This window comes from Pyxicephalus adspersus, chromosome 5 (genome assembly GCF_032062135.1).
Source record: "Pyxicephalus adspersus chromosome 5, UCB_Pads_2.0, whole genome shotgun sequence".
Classification (NCBI taxonomy): Eukaryota; Metazoa; Chordata; class Amphibia; order Anura; family Pyxicephalidae; genus Pyxicephalus; species Pyxicephalus adspersus.
The window spans coordinates 29190453-29214726 of NC_092862.1; the positions used below are offsets into that span (position 1 = coordinate 29190453).

The window sequence follows — 24274 nt, forward strand, 5'->3', positions numbered from 1 at the left end:
AGGAGGATGAGAGGACCCTGCCCCTAAGAGCTTACAATCTAGGAAGTGGGGGATGTATCACACAATAGGAGAGGGGATATGGAATGATGGGAAGTAGTAAGGGTTTGAGAGACAGAAGAAGATGGGTAAGCAAGTTTGAAAAAATGGGTTTTGAGTGCTTTTTTAAATGAGCAGAAAATAGGAGCAAGCTGAATAGGACTAGGAAGACCATTCCAGAAAGTCGGGGCAGCTCAAGAAAAGTCTAGTATCCGTGCGTGTGATGAGGTTATGAGTGAGGAAGTCATTAGTAGGTCATTGGTGGAAGGAAGAGAGTGGTCAGGAGAGTATTTTTATACCAGGTCAGAAGGTAAGTGGGACAAGAACTGTGAAGAGATTTGAAGGCAAAGCACAGGAGGTTGATTTTGATTCTAAGGTGAAATGGAAGCCAATGAAGAGAACTACAAAAAGAACTACAGAACTAAAAAAAAAAAAGTCCCACGGGCTGTGTGCAATGCCTGGCACTAGAGGTTAAATGGGGACAAGTCTCCCCATTCAAAACCTCCAGTGCTCTCAAATTGGCTTAAGCGTAATCAGGATTTTCCTTTCCTCAGCCAATCAGAAAGCACTAGAGGTTTTGAATGGGGAGACTTGGCCCCATTTACCTCTAGTGCTGGGGATCGCACACTGAGCTGATCAATGAATGCAGCCCAGGGATCGCACACAGGAGGATGATTTCCTGGAACTTCTGATGGGTCAGCGAAATGGGTTCGCCGAAATTTCACGGACCCATCAGAAGTTCAGGGAAATTTACGCAAGAATGCCTGAGGCATTCTCGCCTATCCCTACTGTCAGCTATCCAAAGAATGTGTGGTAGCCAAGAGGCAAAGTTATCCAAAAATTGTGAAACTGCTCCTGGGGGGGCGGTAGACAACAGCAACAATGAGGAGTAGGGGGCGGAAAAGAACAGACAGAGTGGAATTCAAAAGAGGTGAAAATTAGAGAGGATGGGGTAAGAAGGACTCTTACCCCAAAGTGCAGACCTCCATAGGAGAGAGCAGCAGCAGAGGCAGAGTCTGAGAAGGAAAGCCAGGTTTCTGTGGGAGCCAGGAGGTTTAGAGATTTAGAAAGGAGACGGTTGTGGATAGAGGTTAATTTGCCTACAGATCTGGCATTCCATAGACTTCCAAAGAAAGGGGGTTAGAATTTATGGGTAGGGTGAAAGGGAAGGAGGTTAGAAGGAGGGAGTATCTTGGTGAAAGAGTAGGGAAGAGAGAGGCTGTGGGGGGACCAGGGTTGTGTGAGATGTCACCAGCAAGTAGCAGTAAGGCAGAAAGTTGCAGGAGCACAAAGTATGAGAGAGAGGGAGCAGTCACACAATGAGTTAACAAGCTGGGGAGGAGAGGGAATAGATCCAGCAAAGAGAGTACACTGTGAATGATACATTATAGCAGATAACAGTGAATCTAAGAGTACATAATACACTGCCCCTGATTCATCAAACAAAATCGGATTATCGGTCGCGCATTCGTATTAGCGATCCGGAATCGCGCGCGCGATCGCGCTATTCAACAACCGGAAAAGCTCGCGCACGGAGCCGCGCTTATCCGACAGCTTTTTACTGGCGACGCGCGCACTCGAGTCCCGGACCGCGGTAATCCGCGATCGCGGGTCGCGCGTATTATCGCGCTTCCCGCGATCGCGGATTTCAATGATGAATCAGGGGCAATGTGTCAACCTGAAGTCTATGTTAGTGGCTCCTGTAATATGGGTTGTAGTGAGGCTTGTCAACTTGTTGAGTTCTAGGAGTGGGATAGGATGAGTCAGAGAAGTGGCTTTAGTAGCAAAGTCATTAGATGGGAGTTGCGGAGAGTAATGATATGTCCCATTCTGTTCCAATGTCCAGTTTCATTCCCTGGATTAATTCCCTTTGTACTTAAAATTTGGCACTTGGAATTTGGGCATGTGATCAGGGTCCCACGTGACCTTGCCTGATGTTTAAATAGAAATGCTTTGGGTCCTGAATATGGATGAACTGATAGGAGTACCAAGTATTTTGGGAAATCAGTTGAACCTGGGTAGGTGTGGGGTTTGCGGGGCAATAAATATAAATGAACACTCAACTGGAACAAAGGGCTAGTGAACAGATAATTCTTTGGGCAGATTTAAATTTGCAATATGTTCATCTACAATGCAAGACGTGCCATATACAATTAAATTAAAATTGTAGAGGAAAACAAATAGGTAAACAGGGTGGATATGGCAGCTAGAATGCAAGATGTACCATACATATTCAGATGAAAATACACAAGCAAACATAAACTAACAACCTATAACTATTACCCTACTTTAAGCATATAGTATAGTTTACACAATTAATTATTTGGTTTTGAGTCAGGGATGATAAATATATCAGCTTCATCAAGGTCAATTTGCTTAGCCAAAATGCAGACATTTCTAATCATTTCCTTTGTCTATTTGTATCTTCTCTAATGTCTAACACCACATGGTTTTGTCTTTATCCTGACTCCTCAAATATTTCCTGTTGCACTTTCCTGTATAAAAAGCCTTACACAATCTAGACAAACCAGTTGAATTTAATATCAATGGAATGAGCCACAATGGAAATGCAAAGTCCCAAATTGTAGTTAAAAAGAAATTCATATTAGCTATAAAAATTACTAATACTCATCCTTACACAAGTTACACACACAGGTGAGAGGACATTTTTCCCAGTGATGAAAGAGTAAGTCCCCTGCTGTCACCAGAACAAGAACCTCCATTTTAGTTATTTTTTTTTTTTAAACATTTACATTTTACTTAATAAGAAAAATGGAAATTTGTTGCAAAATATTGTAAGTACGTTCCAATTTTTACCCCTTTTTCAAAGCAATGAATTTAGAATCTGGAGTTTCAAATTAGGTATCAATTTTAAGAGCCACCTTAGGGAGCATGTTAGTAAAATCTGTTATTTTTAAACTTCAAATATTTCAATAACTTCAAGATTTAAATCAATGATTCCATGTTAAGGAAAATATTCTACAAGTTGTATTGATTTTAAACTGTGGAGAACTAACCAACCCAGCAGATTCAGCCTGGAGAACAGAATGTCCAATGCTAAAAGAAGTTTCCAAGAACCCTAAAATTTTATTGTGAAATCTGCAAGGAAACCTTGCAACAGCTAGTGTCAAAGTGCACACAACTAAATTTAGAAAAAGATTACCTCAAATTACACTGCATTGATGGTATGCCAAGAAAAAGTATTTGCTTATCACCACAAATATTTGACCAAGAATACAATTTGCCATTGAACATAAAGAACATAAAGAAATGTGCATACACGTATAGGCAGTAAAATTAAACTGATTATCATTTATAAAGAAGATCAAAGGTTATTTATTATTTATACAAAATGCCCTTTATTGATTTTGTTAAAATCAGACTTGTAAAAATTAAACAAACAATTTTAAATGTATTTTATATTTTTATTTGTTTCATTTCCTTGTTTTATTTCTGGGAATGTTAAACCACCTGCATTTTCACTGTATGTTGTGGGCAGAAAGATTATTTTAATATTATATCAAACTTACATGAAATGTTGTTATACCTCAACTGTCTATGTTTTATTGTTTGCCAATATAAAGTTTTTCACTGGCTAACTCTGGTAGTTTATTTAGGTAGTGTAAGAAAAAATAGCAATTCAATTTAAAACCAAGTTCTGCCTATTATATTAGGTCTCTGAACCCCATTTATAAATGTTGGAATCTTGCGATTTTCTCTAAGGTGTCATTTCACTGTGTCCATGCATGCCTAATATTAAAAAAATAACTGACACCTAACTTTTATCCAGAGCACAATATCATTCTTTTATCAGCAGCATCTTAATGCAAATAGTAAATGTGGTGAAATACCCTTGCCCCTGCTCTATGTTGGAAAAACTATAAAACAACGGGGAAAAAAAGTTGTAAAGCGTATCTTAATCTTCAAGAAGATAGATAGGTCTTTTGTACATCATGTCTGGGAAAGACATTACATGGGTAATCAGCTGTTCACAGCCTCAGAGTTTGTGCAGGGGATGCCAAGAAGGTACATCTGAGGCTGCACAACTAAAGGGAAGCAAGAGATGCTGTAAGCTGCTGAGCAGAGGGCAGACAACTAGTTCCATGATCTCCTTGCTGCTGCCGGCATAGCATTGGCAGAATAAGCATTTCCTAACAGGCTCAGTCAGTTCTTGTAATTTAGGGGTTTGTTTGAACGCTTAACAAGTAAAGAGGGGGTCAGCAAGTCATCTCAAGATCAAGATCTCTTCTTGAGAACAAATATGCAGTTAATAAACCTAGTACATAAGATAAAGCCTATGGTGAAAAGAAAACACTGCAACATTTGAAAAAATTCAAACACATAGTGGGAAACTACATGTTAGTCCAATAAAACTATGTAAATATGAAATGCTTTTAGGGTTCCTCAGTTTGCGTACAATATTTACAAAAACAAACATGGTAAAAAATCTTAGCATTATTGCCTTATCAAAATATCGGTCAATCCTGTTTACAAAACCAGTTAGATGAGTTTAGGTCACAGGGCCAATTAAAAGACAGCACGGCAGTTTAAAATATTACATTAGAAAAAAGTTAAAACCAAAATAAAAAGTAAAAAAAAGTACCCAAAAACATTATATTTATTTGTCTTCAAACTTTTCACAGGCAATCACATAATTCTCATTGTGAAACAGTAAGCAGTGCAGTAAATACCATGTTTCATGGACAAAAAACACCCTCCAATAAATTCCTGGTTTACCATATATGTCATTTCTCTGACTTCATCTGCTCACAATGGGCCTGATTAAAGCTCTCCAAGGCTGAAAAGGATACACTTCCACTAGTGAAGTTGGGTGATCCAGCAAACCTGGAATGGATCTGGTCCTGGATTCAAAACATTTGCTAGCAAATAGCAGAAAAAATCTATTCCAGGTTTGTTGGATCACCCAGCATCACTTCTAAAAGTGTATTCTCTCCAGCCTTGGAGAGCTTTCAGAAATCAGGGACATTGCCTCTGCTCCTTCACTCACTGTTACCTACCTTCTATCTACTTAAAAACGGTAACTGTGTGTCATAATGCACCACATACTTGCTATTTATGGCAAAGGCTCATCAGTCACCAGTGACTTTGGTTCAGCTTTAACAATATTGTGAGCAGGAATGGTGACTACACAGTTTTGCATTGGAACTTAACTTAAACTTTGAACTGAAATTGAATATGCCATGTCTGTTCTGCAATAATAAAAAAACATACCAATTTGCTTTTGTTTTTAGAACATACACAATGCTGATCAATGTACATTCTTGGTGCTGGACTGAATAAACTCCTTGTGTGTGAGTGGAAGTTGAATGTCTTTTTGGTTTGGCCTAATAAAATGGCCGAAGATCATGAACATGGAAAAACACCAGACCAGTGCAGATGACAGCAAGCGGAGGTAAATTCAGATGTTCCTACATGTATAGCTGTTAGGGGCATGGACAACCTATAAACATAAAGTTTACAGAGTCAAATGAAAAACACTTGGATGTGCAGAATTTCATCATTTAGAAAAAATATTTTTCAATTGATTTTCTCATATGATCACAGTAATAGTGCTATTAGGACATTGTGCAAGTAGTTCTGCACTTCCATGTTACCAGCTAAGAGGTAGCATACTCATATAAACTGTTCATCTCTAGTAGATTCTAAGAAATGGGCTATAAGATACTTACTAGATGGTTGGGAAACACCAGACCGCCTAATATTATTATTATTAATATTAATATTACACTTCTTTCCCTTAGTACCTTCACAATGCTGGAGATAGGGACGTGGTCCTGGTACTATTCTGCATATATTTTGGTCATGCGCAGTACGGAAACATTACTGGGAGACAGTCAGGCAGATCTCAAGTCAGGCACATATATATATTGTATAATATATATATATATATATATATATATATATATATATATATATATATATTAACATTTTGGCAGACCAGGCTTTACTCCTTCTATACCTAATATAATTTTGTCCTATCAAAGAAATACTCATTTAGTGACCACTGCAAAGTCATGCATGCTTTGCTCTGTCTTCAGTTGGCCTATAACTCCAAAGGGTTAACAAACTTTTGCTTATGGAGGACCTTACCTCAAGTACACATATCACTACAGAGAAATTCCTTAACACATGTTCCTTTTCAATATGTGTTATGGATACTATTACCAATAAAAGGTACCTAGACACTGTTAGATGTTTATCTGGCTGATCCAACGCTATATGCCACCGCAGTATAACAATCTGGTATTGCTCTCAGGCAGTGTTGCTCACAGAAACAATGCCCCTGATTCATCAATAAAATCCGCGCTCGCTGGAAGCGCGAAAGTACGCGCGGCCATCGATCGTGGATTACCGCGGTCCGGACTCGAGTGTGTGCGTACACTCGCCTCACTGCCAGCCGGATTCCAGCCTTCACAATAGGGAGCGCGAATCTGCCAATTAAGGCTTTTTTTAGGGCTATGGGTAATGTGTGTGCCATTAGAAAGAATGATTTTTTAGGGGAACAGTGACTTTTAATACAAGCTCGCCAGTGTAAAGCTGCCGGAGATGCGCGGCTCCGGCCGCGATCTTTTTCAGTTGCTGAATAGCGCGACCGCGTACGATTTCTGATCGCGAATACGAATGCGCGACCGATAATCCGATTCTGCTTGATGAATCAGGGGCAATGAGAACAGAATTATTGGTCTTCCCTCTGCTCATCAGCTGGCAGCATCTCCTGTTTCCCTTTAGCTGTGCAGCTGAACCTTCTTAGAATCCCCAGGTCATACTCTGAAACTGTGCACAGAAGGGGAATTTAGGAGCAGATTAGTCTCTGGCTTCATCCTGCACTGTCATTCGCTGCTAGGACTTTTTAGCTTTTTTGCTCACAGTTACCAATTGCTTGTTGTAGCCATAAGATTGGCTGACCTGCTGCTGGTGTGTTTATGCATTGGATTTACTGTTGTTGACTCGGCCTGTTTCTGACCCTGTGCTTGTATGCTGGCTGGACCAACCTTTGCCTGTGATCCCGACTCTGCTTTGTCCTTACTTTTTGATGCCTTGTATTGTGAACCTATTACCTTGGTATGACCTGGCTCTGTATTCTGACTTCTGATGGAATCCATTCTACTGCATTATCTGTGGGCTCCTGGTGCTCTGTCAGTCATTCCCCAGATACCATTCTTTGCGCACAGAAATCCTGGGGGCAACCATTTGCTGGCATGGGGCAAGTAGCCTCCCGAGTCTCTGAGAAGCACTGGTGCTGGACCAGTTCCCTATAGACAGATATAACATGCCCTCTTGAGTGGGTGAGGTTTTTTTCTGGAAAAACATAGTTATCTAGAGGACCAATTTGGGTAATGTTTTACAGGAAATTCTGTATATTTATCCTTTTTATAGGAGCTGTTTATTATACATATTTTGATGTGTATTATTATGACTGTTTTTACTCATCTCTGCTATATCGTATATGCTCAGTATGTGCTGTTCACTCCTTAGTTCTTTGTTTTCTTTGTCTGTTTGTACTCATACCCATGAAAATGAATAAATAATTTTTAAAAAAGAGGTAGCATGCAGCACACTAACCACAGCATCAATATTTCATTGCAGGAAAGAGCAACCCAATTTTTACTGGAATGTTGGCACAAAGTCACAATGATAAATAATTCATGGTGTGCATAGGGTGATTGTGTGTGACTTTCCAGGAACAGAATATCAGCATTCTAGATCAAGAATCATAATTCAAAATGAATGGCATTGCAGTTATATATACCACTATTTGTGCTGGGGATTATACTTTTATAATGTTGGCCCTCCACCACAAGTGGAGGTAGTCCCCAAAACATTTGGCCCCACATACCCATTGGACAGCATTGGTTTACAAAATGTTTTGGGTGCAAGGGGAAAAACATGGATAAATTAGACTGAAGATTTATTAATGTAACAAAATAATGGATTTCTGGTTTTCCTTATATAGTGCTATACAAAATAAAGCCTTTTGTCAGAATTTAATTCCATTTTAAGAATCAAAACATATTTATTAAATTAAGGTGATAATGTTATATTAACCAAGACTTTGGCCACATAGCATAAGTCCTTTAAAAAAACTTTATTTTATAATTTTATAAAAATATTTTATAATTTAACTTTAAATGAATTTAAATGTATATAGTATAATATATTTATATACCATAATTTAAGATGTATTTTATGTCTACAATAACATTAGAAGAATTTACTAGTCAAGCAAGTATTATATTTTCCAACACTCTGCTATGTCTTTTCACCTACAGTATTGTACAGAAACTAAAAGCATTTTAACCAGACAGCGTTGCCCTGCTTGTCTCAAAAATATAATTAATTTACTATTTTGTTAGCCTAACTAATGAAAAATGTAATGCTGAAGCAATAGGCTTACAGCACAAATGTACAATTTGGTTTACAAGAAGAATGCATTTAAAAGAAGAATGCAATTAAAAGAGCCTAAAAGTAAGTAAAAAAACATCTTTGAAAACTGTAAAAAATAAAAGAATATAAAAGCAAGAACATAGTAATATGCAAAATACAATTACAATTCCTAATATCCAAGTAGAACTATAAAAGCGATGAAACCACATAGATTAAACAACACACAGTAAATTGAAATAGAAAAAAACAGAAACGCAAATCCCACTTATAATAAAAATGGATTAGTTTATTGTCAAAATAAATCATGTTTATTGTATGTCAACCTAAATTTGGAATATCAGTTTATTTTTTAACTTAATGACGCAGAATGAAGATTTATGAGGTTATATACAGTATAATTACAGTAGGCAAAAGCCATGAAATGCATGCTGGGATCTAAATATGTCTGCCCCATAAAAATAACAATTTTAATATTTATTTTTTCCTCTCATTTTATGAAAACTAAGTAAAGCGTTTATTTACTAGATCATGTTAGGCTGTGGAATTAAGCAGAATTTGAGTCAAACTCGTTGAAATTTTAATTAAGACAATATGCACAAAATGCCTAGGAAAGTCCTCCTATTTCTATTATTCTCCTCTGACTCCAACCGGGTAGTGTGAACATGATGAACTTTATTCTCTGAGACTTAGGGCCTAATTTATTAAAGTTCTCCAAGGCTGGAGAGGATACACTTTCATCAGTGAAGCTGGGTGTCCTGGCAAAATATCAGCCCCATATTGCCATCCCACATAACTGAGAGAACGACTTACTGAAGTTGTAGAAGACTTCTCAGTTAAGCACAAATATAAATAATTAAACTGAAGTATTTCAAATATTGTACACACTGACAAAAAAATGTGTAAAAAGACAGATGCCATGCATGTCTCTTAATTGGATCAGCGTTCACAGCAGTAAAAAAATAAACAAAAAGTTCACTATGACAATTGAAAAAAATTAAACTAAGAATGTGTTTTCATGTACAAAAATAATTTATACAATTAAAGAATTATAATATATATCTATACATATATTTCAAATCATTCTTTTTTAACTGCACATTGGCACTCTATAAAAAGTAATATATAAAGTAGAAAAATGAAAATGACAACAAAATAGGCTGAATAAAAAAAACACAATAAATAATTTAGATAAACTAAACTTGATATAAAGGAATAAATAATTTTTTAATAATATGCAAAAAGTTATTAGAAACATTTTTCTCTAAGACATGTGCCCTGGTTTATCATTATTACAAGCTTGAGATAAAAGGCTGTTTCCTAGGGCAGGCAATCAAAGTGTGTGCTAAGCCAAAGGCTTCTACACATTCACTAAAACAAAATTCTGATCACATCACATTAACTGAAATTTAAAAACAGTAACTGTGTTTGGATTCACTAGTATTTTTATAATAAAATTCTTAGATTGTGATAAGGTGACTTTCCTTTTATTAATGTTCACCCAATATTTTTCCCAAAAAATGTAGTGGAATTTAACACACCAAATGAATGTACAAAATTGTGGAGAGATTACCCTGCAATAAAATAATAAAGTCAATAAAATACACCCTCAAAAGCATGACTTGCTAGTAAGCCTATCAAAAGGCTAAAGTCCACTTCATTCCACCAGGCGTTTTATAATGGCGCAGACTTCTACCACTAGGATGGACAGCTCATTCTCATGGGGAAATTTTGCATGCTGACCAAAGGCCTATGAAACAACCTGGATTTCAGCCTGTTGATACACTGAATTGTAAGTCACAGACATTTTACTTTTTTAATTTAATAAAATACGATCATTGCAAAACCTCATGTGCGATTTGTACTTGTTTTATCGTACTAGCACCCTATTACCCCCTGATTTGTGATGAGCATTCAATCTTCAATAAAAGAGAAGAGTAAATCTAATTCTCTTTATTTTTTCTCAATTACTTTTAACCTCCCTAGAGGTAACCCCGAGTGAGACTCAGGGTAGAAAAAAGTTGCTAAAAGCGGTAACCCTGAGTGTGACTCGGGGTAGGTAATCCTATGGGAGGTAGTAGTAAATAGAGCCTTACCTGATCCGCCGGCGTCCCACGCCGTCCATCGCCGCGATCACTGTCTTCTTCTCTCTTCTTACGGCCAGCTTCTGCATCCGATGAGTCATCGGGGAGTTCCCAGTGACGTCGATGCCTGTGTACTTTGCCGGCAGCGGTAGGGCAGGAAATTCAAAAATCCATTTGTATTACATTCAATACAAAATAACTGTTTTGAATGCAATACATTGGATTTATATGTGTAAAAGCAGTACATTGTTTTCAAGAACATTTATTTTACAGTATATCTATTAGTATGAATATAATATGTATTTTTAAAAAAAAATAAAAAAAAACATTTCTTTTTTAAATATATAGATTTTTTAATTTATTAAATGTATTATTTTTACATAATTTTGTGTTTCAAACTTTTTTATACTCATACTATTATATTATACTGCAAAAAAAATTTTCATGAAAAACAATGTACCGCTTTTAGACATATCAAACCGGAAAGAAATGAAGGTTAAATAAACAAATATGTATATTTATATATATCAGGCTTGCACAGAACCTAACTTTAGGTTCTGTGCATCATTTTAAGCACGTCATTCTTGCAGTGTTCTGTTTTTCATTTATACTATATACAAGCTTGTTAGGAGGAAGTAATGCAACTCTGCACTAGGACTAAAAAATCTTATAAGCAAATTATTAAGAACAAATATTAAAAAATAGCACGCCCAATGCTAAAAGGAATAATACATGTGCAAAATATAAACTTGAATTATTATGCATGAAGCATAATTTCTAAAAAGGTGCCACTGTTACACAATCATAGACATCCATAATCTCAAAGTTGCTCTGGAACATAACAGTGTTTAGATATGGATTATGATTAAAGTTGAACTATTGTTTCACAGTGAAAACTTGCAATCAGGCAGGCTGTTTATTGGAGAAGGTACAAGCAATGTCACTTCTGCAATAAAACATACTTACTTGCGTGTTCACTTGTTATCCAAGCACAGCTAAGTGTAGGATGCCAGGATCATCCAGGTATCCCAGCGCTCAAGGGGATGAGCCTGGCCTTCTTTGGCAATAGTAATATGCTAAGGAAACGGATATATACCGTAACAATAAATTAAAATAAATACTGCTACTTACAAATGTACCCTATGAAGTTCAGGGGCCAGTTTGCTAGGTTATTTCATCATTCATGGCTCACTAAATTCTATCACTATCTAAAAATAAGACAATAACAATTTTTTAGTGACACATTGTTTTATTTAACAGTAAATTGAAAATATTGGAGTGAAGTATACAAGGTGACCTTAAAAATGCAAAGAGCACTGAGCATTTCTCGGAGGCGATGCTGTATAGCACAGTTACAATTACAGTTATTACAATTCAATACTCAGTGTGGGTAACTGCATAGTACAAAACATGGAAGCGTAATATATTATTGACAATTACATTTTTTTTTGGTGGCCGTACATTTCATTATTCATTAGCACAGATCCTTCTCATATCATCATATCGCTCATTACCTCCTGTGGACAGTCCATGCTCCCAAGGTTTCCTTAACAGGGGTTTAAAGAGAAAGGGTTTGATATCTGTTTATAGTTGGAAAAAAAGAGCTTTCTTGCATTTGTCATTACAAAGAATAAGTTAGTGCACATGGTGTACATGGTGACCATTTACTTCAAAAATAATATTTCTTGCCATGTGTCCCAGACATTATCAGTTCTCAATTCAAGTACTCCAACATAATGCCCTCCAAATATCAAATGCACATTTTCCATTGGTCTAGCTGAAATGGTAATGCTGAACGTCAGAAAAGAAAAAACTAAAAGCTTTTTTTTTTTTTACAATCAATCTAACAATCCAGTTTGGTGAGCAGCCACAAGCTGAAGTTTTGGAAAAAAAAACATAAAAAATATACAAAAGTCTAGTGGTTAGCAAGGTGATTTGACCATGATTTGTACTGTTATATGGTTATTTCTGACTTTTGCTGGTGTTATTAGGAAAAAAACGGGGCATCTAAGAATATTGCCAAAGACAAATAATTAATAGATGCAGTCAAGTTACCTACAACATTCTTAATGGTGGAACAGTTCAAAACATCTAAAAATTGGTAGAAATCAGGATTTTTATTGCAGAAGGAACAAGTTATATCACTTTTGCAAAAAAAAAAAAAAAAAAAACTACTTGCCTGTTTGCAAGCTTTTCCTTTAAAGAATGTAAAGTCAGCCTAGGATGCTGGGATATGCTGGGTATGCCTAAGGCTAACAGGACTGAATGAACTCCTGCAGGCATGCGTTGAAGTTACATCATCCTGGCATGGTCATTTGGCTGAAGATCCGACATCGGGAAAAGGACCGGATGAACAGTAGCGCCTGATATGGAGAGTGAACAAGTGAGTGTAACTGAAATATTATGATCAGACAAGCAAATTTTCCTTATTGTATCACCTGTCCTTTCTGCAATATAGACCTGTCTGATGTCATTTCTTTATTTTAAGGTTTGATTCCTCTATAAGCTGGTTAGAACAAATTTAATTATTGTTATGGTAAGGTATAGTAAAGCTCCTAAAATTATGAAAGTGGAGTTAGAAAATAATTTGGAATGTTGGGAGTTATAGTTCTGCATATGTCTGCATATCAAACGACCTTGCAGTTACAATAATGGTTTGGGTGGATTACAATAAACTGCAATCTCAGCATTTGACTAATTGTTTTATTTATAATTAATGACATAATAATTAAATACAGTCATAAGAAAAAAACTGATATACCTAATATAATTTGTTGAATATTTTAGTATGTTTGAACAAGAAAGGATTAGATCCTGATTCCAACAATGCCTACAGATAAAGGTCATATATTTGAACAAATGGCACATACAATTGACCTGGAGTTTATTATCATAATCAATCATAATGAAATCAAAAATACAAATTTTTCATTTAAATAAAAAAAAAAACGTCATTTTTAGCACATATGAACCTCTTTCAGGAGTATTTGGTGAAACCTGTCCTATTTAAATCTCAGATATCAAAGGTCTGGGGTTCTCTTGCGACTGATGTGCATGTTCATCATGATGTGGCTTATCATCATGCCAAGATCAATAGTCCTATAAGGCCTTCTTTAAAAGAAGGTTGGGAATGTCTGAGTATAGCAAGGGATTTAAAACATTTGCCAAAATATTCTAGAAAATATTCTAGAAGTGATGTATACAGTAAATAACTGTCGAAGGCCCAACAAATTTACCCATGAGCTACTGGTGCTAAAAAGCCAAAAATTCTATTTTGGGCTCTGCAGGTAAATCCCACAACACTTTGTAATAAGTACAAGCATCTAATATTGCTCCACATAAAACCGAATGGGAGGTGTGCTAGAGAAATGCCTTTGATGTCCAAACAGAAAGACTAGGCATTATGGAACAAGGTGCTTTGGACTGATAAATCAAATAATACAATGATAATACCAAGTGTATAAAATGGTGGATTACCCCTAGGGAAGTCAGTTTTAGAGATAATCAAAGTTTACCATGTCAAGCCTGTGATCATATGATAAACATTAAAAGAAAAAGACAGGCTCTTTGGTAATGTAGTACAAAAACAAATACAATTTAATTACAATAAATTTGACCCTGGGTTTAACATAGACCTTCCTTGCTAAAACCTGGGCTAAACATAGTGATCCTAGACTACATTCTCGTATTATATACCCATATTAAGGGTGGTACGTGTAGTCCAAAAAGGAAATTTTAAAAATTGGGTCTCAATACCCGACGCATTTTGCTTCAGAAAGCTTCCTCAGGGGATATCTTGAGATTGCAACTATTTGTGTAACAATAGATACAACATAAATATACAATCGTATGATTTAAGACTGTATACGAAAATAAAGAATATCTTACATGTCAATAACTATGTTTAGCCCAGGTATTAGCATGAAAGGTTTATGTTAAAGCCAGGGTCAATTTTATTGTTAATAAATTGTATTTGTTTTTGCAGTACATTGCCAAAAAGCCTGTCTTTTCCTTTTTTTTTTCAATGGTAATACCAATACAGGAATATGGGTACTATTTCCACAGTACAGTATGACATCTATTGATATTTTTGATTAATAAATTATTGAAAAAGGCAAATGTTCCTTGTCTTTTTATACTGTGCATAAGTATATTATCATAATCTGTAAGCACCATCTGAATGAAGATCCAATGTTTATCTGTTTAAATATAGTAAAATAGTTTAATATTTTTTTATTGAGCGTACATACTCTTTTCACACAATTGTATAATATTATTGTACTATTTACCGTAAATAATAAATACATATTTTTTTTGTTTGTTTTGCATTACTTTTATTTTGGTTTGTTTTAGGAGTAGGAGTTCATAGGAAAGGCATTTCCAGGGAGAAACCTGAAACGTAACATTTTTATGACTAGGACTGTTTACTCAGGGATCACTAGCAAGGATTGATTTATAACTCAATTGTTGTTTATAATCATCTGGCTAATATTATGAAATATTATTATATTATAACTTTTAACATTTTATAAAATTTTTAGGTATAATTTGAATAAAAAATATCACAATATATCACACACAGTGTTGGAGAAGCAGTGTTTTTTATAATTTTTTATACACTGATACAATGAGCCTCAAGCGTAAGTTACATTCAAATAAGTAGTTTCCTGCATTGTATTACGGACAGCTACTACAGAAAAAAATGCAAAAAGATTAAGCCCATTCAGTGAACTGAGAATGCTGAAACTAAAGCTACACCAATTTTCTAATTTACTTTTTCACTATTACATTTCATGCAGTTGATTTCATTATTTGACTCATTTTGCTTTTACTATTGCTACGAGCCAAATTAAAAACCACACTGACCTTGTATTTATATAATCCAAATTATAATATATAATATAATCTTGTTGGATCAGTAAACATTTGTGTGATTCTCTCTTTCTCTCCTTAATCCTTGTGCTATTTTATATTGTTTCCCCTCTCTCTTTTAATGATTTCTATATCCTTTCATTATTTTGTATCATACACTCCCAGACGATATTTGTTTATGGAAAACTTTCAATAAAAAAATAATACATAAAAACATCTTACTGCAGAAAGTGTTCATGATTCCTTTACTGTAAAGGCTTTAATGATTCTAAATAATCTGTCACATATGTGCCCGTCAGCCACTTGTTTCGGGTTTAGGTATACCTCTGCGAGATTTAGTTATGGTTACAGGGATCATTTTTTGCAAAAGATTTAACATCTTCCTAACCACTGATACATACTCCATACACTGATTTTAACACAACAATTACAACAAATTACCTAAACCTAGCCTTGCTGCAGGTGATTTAAAATAATTACATAGAACCCCCTGTACATGCCTTAAAGTACAAAGTTTTGGTCATTGGACAGCCAATTCTATGACCTCTGACACTGCAGTACAGTGTTTCTTGATCTTTTTACATCCGCTTTACTTTAGTTCAGCCTTACGTCAAACCGGGTATTTTTTTGGCTATCTGTAAGGGTGACATAATTCCCACTGCCCAACATTGTAAGAGGCATTTTCCCAATGATTACCCCACTAATGTACTGTCAGTTGTGGATATAGTAAATATAGCAGGGGTTCCCTGGAGAAAGTTATTTCAAAGGGTTTCCTATGTTAAAAAGATCAGGAAACAGTATACTAGACTGTCCAAGGAGGTTGTCAACAAAAATGGTCTAAAACAAATCAACCTCCAAAAAAGTTTGGAAAAAGAGAGACAAGGTCTCTAAACTTAAATTATATTTAGGGAGTAAAAACGGTTAAGAGATCAATAGAGAAGTAAGGACAAGAACAATGTAGGATCTCACATCAGCAGGAGTATTGTGCTACAATAATGATAAAAAAGTATTAATATATAATAAAAATAGTAAATAGACTTCCAGTTAACTAACAGTATGTTAATTTAAACATGTTTGGGTTTGTCTGCAGACAACAATAATTATATCAAACCAAAAAAGTGGCTGATGAAACACTTGGTCATTTTTGCCTTCTATGTTTCTATATCTTTGATGCATCATAAGGTATTATCACAGAAATGAGCAAACCCTATTTTACATTTATGTAAAATTAAAACATAAAAATTAATGTATAGACAATCTTTCCTCAAAACACTTATAGCTGTTCCTAATTGTGAGATTTTAAGAGACGAGTATGGGCACTTGAGATAAAAGGAAGTTATGAGAAAAAAAAGCTTTCAAAGTTTAAATGACTATTTTATCAAAACCGAAAGAGTGAACAGAATTTTTGATGCACACGTTGTGCTAAAACAACCAATACAGTAATAGGTTTAGGGTATAGTCCAGGGCTTATTTTTAGCACACCAAATATTAGGTCTTTAAAGGTGCTTTCAAATTACTATACAAAACAGACTGAAACTAACATAAATATGGGTAAATACCCTAAAACACAGTGAACGGGGGCTTCCCATATTTATCAGCCTAGGAACTCAAATGAGAAAATCATATTGGGAGCCAAAAAAACCCACACAGTACTGGCAGAAAAAGAACATTAGCTGCACATTTGTTTCTGCGCAGGGAGACGTTTAGTGCAAAATAATACTTTTTAATGATCATTTGTTTTTTAGAGGTGTATATTTTCACCCACAAATAAGTAACAACTGAGGAAAAGAGAAACTGAAGGATGTTTGTCCCTTCCTCTTCTCCCTCATTCTTTTCCTTCTGTCTCCTCTATTTTCTCTATATTTTATTGTCTGTTCTCTTTCTCTCTTCACCTTTCCTCTCTTCTCTCCTCTCTTCATCTTTCTTTCTCTTTTCACCTTCCCTTTCTTCTTGTTCTCTGTTATTTCTCTTCTCTATTCACTCTTGTTCTCCTTTCCTTCTCTCCTCTTTTTTACTACATGTATTCTTTCAATTCCTATCCTTCCTTTCCTATGTTTTCTCTCGTCTCCTTCTCTCCCTATTATTTCTCCTCTATTCTTTTTCTCTCCTCTCCCCTAGACTCTCCCTTTACTCCCTCTTTGTCTTGTCTCCTTTCTTCTTCTATTTATGTTTTTTCTCTCTTCTATTCGCTATTGTTCTCCTTATCTTCTCCTCTATATTCGCTCTCTCTTCTCCTTTTTCCTCTCTTTTATCTGGTGTATTCCTTCTAGTTCTATTCTTTTATTCCTCCTCTCTTCTTTCTCTCTGCTCTCCCTTAGATTCTCCCTTTCTTCCCTTTCTCTCTATTATTTTTCCTCTATCATTTTTTTCATTCATCCTTCTCCATTTTCTCTTTATTTTTCTCCATTTTCTCTCTCCCGTCTCTCCTTTATTCTCATTCCTTATGTTCCCTCTCTCTTCTGCTTTATTCTTATCATCATTCAGGTTGACATTCAAAAGTCCAGCAACCTCCAGACCTGAGAAATGCCAGATTTTTGAAAAATTCTGATTTTTTTTTATGGCTATATATTCTGTATATATTTAACAGAAAATGACTACCTGTACAGTCCTTTAAATGGGGCTATACAGCAACAAATAAATGAGAAGGAATAAGAAGTGAAAGAAGACCCAACAGCTGATTCTGGAGTACAGCACCATAAAACATAAAGGGCGCCTCCAGAAAACAGTGTAAATTTGTAAATGCGCTCCAAATCCATGCCGGAAATCTGAAGGAACCGGATTATCGATAGCCGGATTTTTGAAAGTCTTCCTGAATCTGTATTCTCTCCCTTCTCCCCTCCATTCTCTCTCCCTCTTTTCTCCTCTATCCTTTCCCCAGTCCTGTGCAGATCTGTCAGGTGAGCCGGGCACATATGCTGAGTACCTGGCACCTGGCCACACCTGATCACACCTTACTGATGGCACCTAGGGGGTTAAAGCAGTCATAGCGTCCCCCCATGGTGCGATGTACTGACATACGCCAGACCCACCATTCATTCCAACACATGAAACCGAAAGTGCTGGGCGCAGACGGAAGTTCCCCGGACTAGAAAAGCCCGATAGGAGGGAGAGGCATTGTGCCATGGCATGTGTGCAGAGTCAGTGCAGAGCTGCACCGCCCGGCCTCCCGTCCACCGACATGCACCGATCACCATGACTGCGACTTACCGGCTCCTGCACTCACCTCCCAGACCATGATCAATGGTAAGCTGTACGGGCTCGCAGCGCTGCCCGGGACAAGTGACAGGCTGCTTCCTCCTCGCTTTTATCTCTCCCTAGATCGGGGAATTTCCCACATTTTCATAACGAAACCACACACCTAGCGCAATTTACAGGAACCGGTGTGTCTGCTTGGAAAGGGAAGGTGATCTAATAGTCCTGGAGGTGCCAGGTGCGACCGGGAACTACTAGGATCAGCCCTGCCATGGCATTGGAAGTGGACCACCGAACAGTGGTGGGTTACTGGAGCATTGCACGTTGTCTTTGTATTGCCATGGCATGGAGGAATTGTAATAGGTGTAAATAGCAATCGGTGCTGGGCTGATAGAGCATTGCGCGTTGTCTGTGTATTGCCATGGCATGGAGGAACTTGTAATAGGTGTACATAGCGATCGGTGATGGGCTGATAGAGCATTGCACGTTGTCTGTGTATTGCCATGGCATGGAGGGACTTGTAATAGGTGTACATAGCAAGGGTAGATCGTGCATGGCTCATGACTTTAATTTATTGTCAGCAAAGCCTTGCCATGGCATAGATAGAAATGTGAAAAAAATTATTATTCACAGCAATCGGATTGCACATTGTTTCTGTGTATTGGAAAGGCTTGCCGTGGCATGGAGATAAGTGTAAAGTACCAGCCGCGTGGTCATTACGATCGGTTCTGGAATAGATCATGCATTGTAGGTTGTATCTGCATATTCAGCAAAGCCTTGCCATGGCACGGGGGAATGTAAGGAAATAGGCATGTGTTTCTGTGTATTGGGGAAGCTTTGAGAGAGAGTTGTATAGAAATAGGTGTCCTTAACTATTGGTGCATTGAGAAAGCCCTGCCATGGCATTAGGGACATGTAAAGTAATATAAAGTAATAGGTGTACTTAGCATTGTACTAGATTTTATTATCAGCAAAGCCTTTCCATGGCATGGAGGGAAATGTAAAGCAAACGTCCAGGTGTTGATAATGATCGGTGCTAGATTGTGCATTGCTTCTGTGCCTTGATAACGTCTTGCCATGGCATTGCTAGATTTGTAGAGTAATATAGAGCGATCGGTGCTGGGTAGATCGTGCATTGCACCCAACTTCTTTTCATTATTATCAGAAAAGCTTTACAACGACAAAGATGGAATTATAAAGAAATTGGTGTAGATAAGACACCAAGGGTAGATCATTCAATGCTTCTTTGTATTAATAAAGCCTTGCCATGGCAAGAAGGGACTTGTAAAGTGATAGGTGTGCATAGCAATCGGTGTGTCATTTTGTTGGTTTGCTCTATGTAATACACCAGTTTCTTTATACTGAGGTCAGCAAAGCCTTGCCATGGCATGGAGGGACTTAGGTGAATAGTGTGAACACAAGGATGGGTGCAGGGATAGTGCTAACATTGTTTCCATATATCAGCAACGCTTGGGATGTAAAATGTCTTTAGAAAAATAAACGTATCTATATTTATGTGTATTTGTGTATAATTGGAGATTTTCTGGTATAATCATACAGCACCATATCTACAGTCCATGGTCTACATCTGGGTGATGTCATTATTCTCAAGTTATCTGAATATACTCATACATTTATCTTGTCTGGTTCCTTCATCTGTTTACAAGTAAAATGTACAATGATGGTTTATTGGATTGGAGTTATGGTGCTTTGCGTGCTATAGGCTTATTATTGTACTTTGCACATTTCTTTTTGCAGTTGCTGCATATGTGATCAGTTCATTTCTGTGATAACATTTATTTTATTTATCTTTGTTCTAGTCATAAATCTGAATGAGCTGTGCTGTCTGCAGAGTAATAGAATGATAGTTGTATAGTAATGGTTGGCACATGTCAAGGTGTTTACTAGACACCACAAGGTATCATTTCTACAGTAGTTGTTGATTAACATGTGGGATTTGTATGCTATCTAGTTAATAAAAACATACTTAGGTTAAGGGCCCAGAGTTTCAGTGACCTGGCAGAGTAGGGTCCGGAGCTTCAGTGACCCATCAGGTTAATTGCCCAGCCATTCACCTACCATTGCCAGGGTGGCAGTTCATTAAAATCAGAGCAGACTTGGCAGGAAGTAAAGAAAATGAATGGGGGGGCATGTGTTACCAATGTAATGGTAAGAGATTCTAGGATTACACTTTAAGTGTTCATTATCCCCAATGCAGCTGGAAGATTATTGTAAATGTATATGTGAAGTGATCATACAATCTGGGAAATTGTCTGTGAAGGGTATCCAGGTCATTGTTTATAGGAGTAGTTAGCTAAATTCATTTGAACTTGTTCTTCCAGAAATTCAAAGTTGCTTCTTGGACTTTTTAAAGCAGCTTGGAGAGCTGCTAAAATCGTCAACATTACAAGAACAAATCCAACTGAATGTGATTAACTACTAACTAAATTTGCAGAAATAATTTGTGGCTTTTAAAGTGTAAAAAGAACTTTGTTATATCAGCTGTAAAAGAGATCATCTGGGGTTAGCTGTGACAAAGGCCATTTTATATTAAAAAAAACATAAAATATATAAAAAACATATTAGGAATCTATCTAACACATTGTTTCTCAACCGGGGTTTTGTAGAACCACAGGGTGGGTCGAGGTTGAACAAGGGGTGATTTGTACTTCTCTGGTCAGTTTTACTGACACCAATGACCTTTTAGCTATCTGCGAGGAGGATGTTCTTTCCACTAGCTAGTGATGTAAGAAGTATTCTTCCCAAAGACCATCAGGCTAATATAATGTGAGCTGTGGATATAGTTATTATAAAAGGGGTTCCCTAGAGACCTGAATGTTATTTAATAAGTCCCTCTATGTTAAAAAGGTAGAGAAGGGCTGTATTGACAAAGGATGAAGTGTTATTAGCAGAAGGATGGATCATCTGACATTAAAAACAGTAATACCATGTATTAAGGGGACACATCATATAGTTTTGGGGTCCCTGGGATTTCTGTGCACTCCAATTTGCACCAAGTACTTCTTGCTATTCAACTCCTTCCTGAGCTTACTTTTCCTATCATAATTTATATTTCTAAATAATTACATTTCTATGTTGTGTGTTATGCAGAATGAAGTAGTAACAGACTTACATTAAACTTCCATTCATACAGAGAAGCCATTGTAGCTGTCCCAATATTTGAGAACTGTGCAGTAGTACATAAAAGTTATTTGCTGTACTGACAATGATACACATGGTGTTCCAGCTGCTTGTTTAACTACTAGCAATGTTCATTTCACACAGATTTGTGTTTGGTAAGTTAGCGGGACAAACACTGTCTAAAAGGTTACAAGGGGGTATTTATCCTGGAATCTTCTTATTTCAGGATATATCTCTTTGTTTCAGCCAACATTCCAGCGAATGGAATTTCATTCAGAAACCACACCCTTTTCATGTATTTTACAATGCCAACTATTGTACAATATAAAGTGGACCATGTGACTATTTCCTTCTGCATTAAGTAGAATAAGAGATTATTATCTCTTTTCTGAGTGTTTAAATTGTCATACTTTTTAACACTTTCACCGCCATCGTCTTCTACTACTTCCAGTTTTGTAGCTCAGAGAATTTTGTATTTTTTTATTTGTAGTTGTATCATTTTGACCTAAAGAATGTTGGTCAAACCCGCATGATTTAAAACATTAGCATACCTCCTACTAATCTGTAGGGTGCACTGTATGTCTATAAGGAACAGCAAATACTCTAAGGTAGACTTTCTTATCTTTTTCAACAGAAAAGAATGTTTGAAATAGTTTGCAGATCTCAGGGAACCCCTACCAGTCATTGCTATATCTATTTATAGTACATTAGTATGAACAGTAACTTGCAATGCAAGAATACCTAAAAGAATTGGATTGTACTTAGTGTATTTGGCATCTAAGGCTTCTTTGTATGCAAATGTTTTCAGTATTATTAATGAAATAAAGTAAATAACAAATGTTCGGAAAATAAATGCAGCCAACAAAAATTGTGATGTTCTATCACATTGGTGGTCAGGGGAGACCATTTGCTATGATGGCCCCCTACATTGGCGGTCAGTGAAATCACCTTTATGTTGGGTCAGTGGAGCCCATATACTATGATGGTCAGTGGTAAATCACCATTATATTAATGGTTAGTGGTAATTTGCTCTCTACTGGTGGTCAGTGAAACTACCCTTACATTGATGGGCAACAGAGCCAATATATTATGATGATCAGTGGTTAATTTCCCTCCTATAATGGTGGCCAGTAAAGTGCTCCCTTACATTAGTAGTCAATAAAGTAGTAAAATAATGATCGACGGAGCAGGATCCCCTATGGAGTAATCTCCTTTGTAAATAGGTAAAAAAAAAATCATTGGTGTTAGTGGTTACTTTTCAGAGAGGTCATGGAACCCCCATCAACCTCTGGAGCAGGGGTGTCAAACTCAAATACACAGTGGGCAAAAATGAAAAATTTGGACAAAGTCCCAGGCCAACCTTGATAATTATTGAAAAAATATCTACAATTGAGTAAGGTCGTTAATGAATGTCAACAGAGGAGGGGGCGCTTGTGGATCTGATTGACGTGCCAGCAGAGCATTTTGGGATTTTGTAGTATGCATGCACTATCTACCTGCGGGCCAGCTCTGGTAGACATTTGGTATTTTCTCGTGGGCCACATATAATTACAGTACAGGCCAGATTTGGCCTACGGGCCTGATTTTGACACCCCTGCTCTGGAGGAACACTAGGGTTCCACAGATCCATGCTTAAGGAAGTCTCCTTTAAATCATGTAAATGTGTTCTTCAGTGAAATGGAGTAATACAGAGGTATTCAAAAAAGTATTCTATATTATTTGCCTCACCTACAGTGACAACATCTTTAAATGTTTGTGTTAAATTTAAATATTTACAATTAAGCATAGTCTTCATTGCTTAAGTGCTGCTTTAAACATTTGGGCTTGAAGCGCTGTAAACATAGGTTGTTTCATGCACCGTAAGAGCTTTGCAATAAAAGCAGTTTGGCAGTCTCCATATATGCTAGCACTTTGCTTTGCTTGAAATCTAACACAGCATGTGGTATTGGAAAATAAGCAAAACATCCTATAGAGAATAGGTTTCAAAGGCTAACAGTTCTGCAGATTTAGCCTAAATCTTATGACCTCTGACTTATATATAACATTTGGTGTAAGGAATAATAGTTCTGTGTCCTAGGTGTGTAAAATATTTTTATGGATTTCAAGTTTTTTGGCACTATTAAACCATTTTCAATAATACCCAATATACAACTATATGGTGCCACCTCCTTTCTTTACCATAGGGAAAACTCATTGGAAGCTGTCCTCACCCTTACGACCTGAATGGTAAAACTTTTCCCCCCAGTAGGATCTCAATAAGATTATCAAAGCAATAACTCTATTAACATATCCATCTTTTATTTTTCAAGAATGATAATATTGGAATGAACTTATATCAGCAATACTTAATTCTATATCATTCATGCCAATATAGACAAGTCAGGGACACTGGAATGTTCAATAACCACAAATCAAGGAATGCTTCAACTTGTCAATGTCCACCGAACATTGACCTTAAGGGCGGCTGGTATATACTTCCTGATTAAAATACCGCTTGCATAGCTCTTGTGTTGATTTAATGGCTTCAGTACTTTCTCGATCACTAA

At 36.6% G+C, this 24274-nt stretch overlaps 2 long non-coding RNA genes across 2 annotated transcripts in view; both read right to left on the reverse strand.

The window, feature by feature from the left end:
• The window catches only part of LOC140330689 (uncharacterized), an 88734-nt gene that overhangs the window by 43895 nt on the left and 20565 nt on the right, over positions 1 to 24274 (reverse strand). The window lies entirely within an intron of this gene.
• On the reverse strand, positions 11753 to 18709 carry LOC140330688 (uncharacterized). The gene is made up of 3 exons (XR_011920783.1): positions 18603 to 18709; positions 12703 to 12886; positions 11753 to 12069 (listed from the first exon to the last, which is right to left on the reverse strand). It is a non-coding gene; the product is annotated as an uncharacterized lncRNA (long non-coding RNA).